Raw genomic sequence first — 5,000 nt, forward strand, 5'->3', positions numbered from 1 at the left:
AATTCGTCTAATGATTCTACATCCGATTCTGGATAGTGGTTTTTCGACCACTTTTCAATATTTTGTGACACCCCGAACCTAGGGGCAGCTCCCTAGCTTTTTTCAAAAATGTGCACCGAACGGGCCAGAGAGCTCGAGTAGTCGAAAAAAATTTTTTTGCTAAAACCCCTCAAAACGTGTCAGGAACGCACCCTAGATGATGAAAAGTGCAACCAGAATGTCAATCGACAACATGCCCGGGGGTACAAATTTGCTCTACGCGTCCCTAGGTAGGGTACTTTTTCATACAAACATCAAAGTGTACGGTGCACAAAGTGCGCGGAACAAAAATTGCTCGGTCAGACCTAGGACGGGCCATATCTCGAATACTAAACGTCGCAGATGGGTGTCGTAGAACAATTTTAAGTTCGTCTAACGATTCTACATCCGATTCTGGATAGTGGTTTTTCGACCACTTTTCAACATTTTGTGACACCCCGAACCTAGGGGCAGCTCCCTAGCTTTTTTCAAAAATGTGCACCGAACGGGCCAGAGAGCTCGAGTAGTCGAAAATTTTTTTTTTTGCTAAAACCCCTCAAAACGTGTCAGGAACGCACCCTAGATGATGAAAAGTGCAACCAGAATGTCAATCGACAACATGCCCGGGGGTACAAATTTGCTCTACGCGTCCCTAGGTAGGGTACTTTTTCATACAAACATCAAAGTGTACGGTGCACAAAGTGCGCGGAACAAAAATTGCTCGGTCAGACCTAGGACGGGCCATAACTCGAATACTAAACGTCGCAGATGGGTGTCGTAGAACAATTTTAAGTTCGTCTAATGATTCTACATCCGATTCTGGATAGTGGTTTTTCGACCACTTTTCAACATTTTGTGACACCCCGAACCTAGGGGCAGCTCCCTAGCTTTTTTCAAAAATGTGCACCGAACGGGCCAGAGAGCTCGAGTAGTCGAAAATTTTTTTTTTGCTAAAACCCCTCAAAACGTGTCAGGAACGCACCCTAGATGATGAAAAGTGCAACCAGAATGTCAATCGACAACATGCCCGGGGGTACAAATTTGCTCTACGCGTCCGAGGTAGGGTACTTTTTCATACAAACATCAAAGTGTACGGTGCACAAAGTGCGCGGAACAAAAATTGCTCGGTCAGACCTAGGACGGGCCATAACTCGAATACTAAACGTCGCAGATGGGTGTCGTAGAACAATTTTAAGTTCGTCTAATGATTCTACATCCGATTCTGGATAGTGGTTTTTCGACCACTTTTCAACATTTTGTGACACCCCGAACCTAGGGGCAGCTCCCTAGCTTTTTTCAAAAATGTGCACCGAACGGGCCAGAGAGCTCGAGTAGTCGAAAATTTTTTTTTTTGCTAAAACCCCCTCAAAACGTGTCAGGAACGCACCCTAGATGATGAAAAGTGCAACCAGAATGTCAATCGACAACATGCCCGGGGGTACAAATTTGCTATACGCGTCCCTAGGTAGGGTACTTTTTCATACAAACATCAACGTGTACGGTGCACAAAGTGCGCGGAACAAAAATTGCTCGGTCAGACCTAGGACGGGCCATAACTCGAATACTAAACGTCGCAGATGGGTGTCGTAGAACAATTTTAAGTTCGTCTAATGATTCTACATCCGATTCTGGATAGTGGTTTTTCGACCACTTTTCAACATTTTGTGACACCCCGAACCTAGGGGCAGCTCCCTAGCTTTTTTCAAAAATGTGCACCGAACGGGCCAGAGAGCTCGAGTAGTCGAAAATTTTTTTTTTTGCTAAAACCCCTCAAAACGTGTCAGGAACGCACCCTAGATGATGAAAAGTGCAACCAGAATGTCAATCGACAACATGCCCGGGGGTACAAATTTGCTCTACGCGTCCCTAGGTAGGGTACTTTTTCATACAAACATCAAAGTGTACGGTGCACAAAGTGCGCGGAACAAAAATTGCTCGGTCAGACCTAGGACGGGCCATAACTCGAATACTAAACGTCGCAGATGGGTGTCGTAGAACAATTTTAAGTTCGTCTAATGATTCTACATCCGATTCTGGATAGTGGTTTTTCGACCACTTTTCAACATTTTGTGACACCCCGAACCTAGGGGCAGCTCCCTAGCTTTTTTCAAAAATGTGCACCGAACGGGCCAGAGAGCTCGAGTAGTCGAAAATTTTTTTTTTGCTAAAACCCCTCAAAACGTGTCAGGAACGCACCCTAGATGATGAAAAGTGCAACCAGAATGTCAATCGACAACATGCCCGGGGGTACAAATTTGCTCTACGCGTCCCTAGGTAGGGTACTTTTTCATACAAACATCAACGTGTACGGTGCACAAAGTGCGCGGAACAAAAATTGCTCGGTCAGACCTGGTACGGGCCATAACTCGAATACTAAACGTCGCAGATGGGTGTCGTAGAACAATTTTAAGTTCGTCTAATGATTCTACATCCGATTCTGGATAGTGGTTTTTCGACCACTTTTCAACATTTTGTGACACCCCGAACCTAGGGGCAGCTCCCTAGCTTTTTTCAAAAATGTGCACCGAACGGGCCAGAGAGCTCGAGTAGTCGAAAATTTTTTTTTTTTGCTAAAACCCCTCAAAACGTGTCAGGAACGCACCCTAGATGATGAAAAGTGCAACCAGAATGTCAATCGACAACATGCCCGGGGGTACAAATTTGCTCTACGCGTCCCTAGGTAGGGTACTTTTTCATACAAACATCAACGTGTACGGTGCACAAAGTGCGCGGAACAAAAATTGCTCGGTCAGACCTGGTACGGGCCATAACTCGAATACTAAACGTCGCAGATGGGTGTCGTAGAACAATTTTAAGTTCGTCTAATGATTCTACATCCGATTCTGGATAGTGGTTTTTCGACCACTTTTCAACATTTTGTGACACCCCGAACCTAGGGGCAGCTCCCTAGCTTTTTTCAAAAATGTGCACCGAACGGGCCAGAGAGCTCGAGTAATCGAAAATTTTTTTTTTGCTAAAACCCCTCAAAACGTGTAGAAAACTGATTTTAGATGATAAAAAGTGCAACCAGAACGTCAAACGACAACTTTGTTGGGGGTACCCTTTTTACTCTACGGGCCACTAGCTTAGGCGCGCCAACAGCGCTTTCCTCTCGGGTTCCCATTTTTTGCCCTCCTGGGATTATGATCATTTACTCATTGCCTACTATAGGGAAGGTACCTTGCTTCGAGGTCAAAAATGAAGATTTCACCAAATCGTAGTTTTAACCTCTATTTAGTCGTAGGAGCATGGTTTGCAGTGTCCGTGGGTCATATAAGCCCCCGTTTGGGTCATACGTCCCCTCCCCGATGAAAATCGTCATATGACTATAGGCCGAACTTATGAAGCAAAAGTGGTGTCTGGTGGGTTCTGCCGATGATCTTAACCTATGATTTTGAGTTTCCACCCTTTCAAAACGTTTCCTGGAGCAGTACATCACGGGTCTACGGACCCAAAGACTTCGTTGCGATGGTTTCAAGCATAAAAGTTGTAACAGCTAAGGGTTTTTAATACGCGTATATTAAATCATTGCTTGAAACTAAGCTTCGTTGTCTTTAAACTCTGCAAGACCAATCGAACTTCTTAGGGAAACTCGAAGGATTCACGCTAAGCCGGTGGTGCAGGGCACATAGCGTGATGAAACCGGGTTTCCCTACCAAATGTGGCATATTTTTTCCCTGAGAGCGAAGCTCAGACCCACGTAGGGGAGAGCGAAGTGGAACTTAAATGTTCAATGCAGCAAATGTTCGCCATGCGGATAAACAAGTTGGAATAGTTCAATGTAGTGTAATGCAAACACGAATCGCAAATAACGATACGGGACCCAGAAGCAATTCTGCGGATCCCTCGGGGAGTGGTGAGTTGATATAAATTAGAAGTGAAAATCCAAGTTGTTCGGGCTCCGGCTCGGCAGCCGATACGAGGTTCCTGTTGAGCTTGTTTGTACATCGCGCAGAGGCGCCGTTCGGTTCTAGCAATGATTCCCGCCACCATGTTCCATGCGTGCAGAGATCCGTTAGAGCTCGTTCAATGTGTCCCGCCGTGATTACGAAAAAGTCCAACAGTTGACTTAGTTGGGTGTGCGTCAAGTAATCGCGCAGAGATGCCGATCGGTGCCTAGCAATGTTTCCCGTCACAAGGTGGTATTGGCACCTGTGCAGAGTGGCCGTTAGCAATGTCTCCCGTATCACGGTGGTGTACCATCACTAGTGCAGAGTGACCGCTAGCAATGTCTCCCGTCACAAGGTGGTAGCCCAGAAGTGCAGAGAAGCCGCTGTAGCAAAGTCTCCCGTATCACGTTGGAGTTCTTCCACTAGTGCAGAGAGATCGCTGAACCGTTCAATGTGTCCCGTCGTGGTGTGCTTGTACCGAGCACGTAGGATACACCTTGCTTTGTTGGTTTGGGATAGGAGTGGTCGCGCAACTGCCTCCACGCCGCAGAGTGCCAGTTCGGATTGAAGGTCAACTTTAGCCGTTCAATGCATCAGTCGGTGGGTGTTCAGATGGCATCACAACTTCCCCTAGGTGCTCAAGTTGGCTGGGTTGTAAAGCATGTACACATGCGCAGAGTATCGTGCGTACTAGCAAAGTCTCCCGTCACGGTGGTTACGCATGAGTTCCATGCAGTGCAGAGAGATCGTTAGTGCGTGCAATGTACCAGTCGATGTGTCGTACCGGCATACAACCCCGCTTAGAGGCCCGTCACTCGAAGAGGACAAGAAAGAGTGCGCAGAGTGCCGTACCGGCATAGCAATGTCTCCAGACATACGTTGGGACACCCGACGCAGTGCAGAGAGATCCGCTAGCCGTGTGCAATGCATCCGACGTTGCCTGCTTGTGCAGTCTATCGAGTGGCGCCAACGGACGCTCTGGCGTCACAGAACAAATCTCGGTGGTCACGGGGGACTTGCGCCTCGCGTGATCAAGAGTGTAGTTCGTGTTCAAGCAATTGACTCGAATTCTGGTTGATCCTACCAGTGATA

The sequence above is a fragment of the Anopheles gambiae genome (assembly GCF_943734735.2).
Source record: "Anopheles gambiae chromosome X unlocalized genomic scaffold, idAnoGambNW_F1_1 X_unloc_4, whole genome shotgun sequence".
In the NCBI taxonomy this organism is placed as follows: domain Eukaryota; kingdom Metazoa; phylum Arthropoda; class Insecta; order Diptera; family Culicidae; genus Anopheles; species Anopheles gambiae.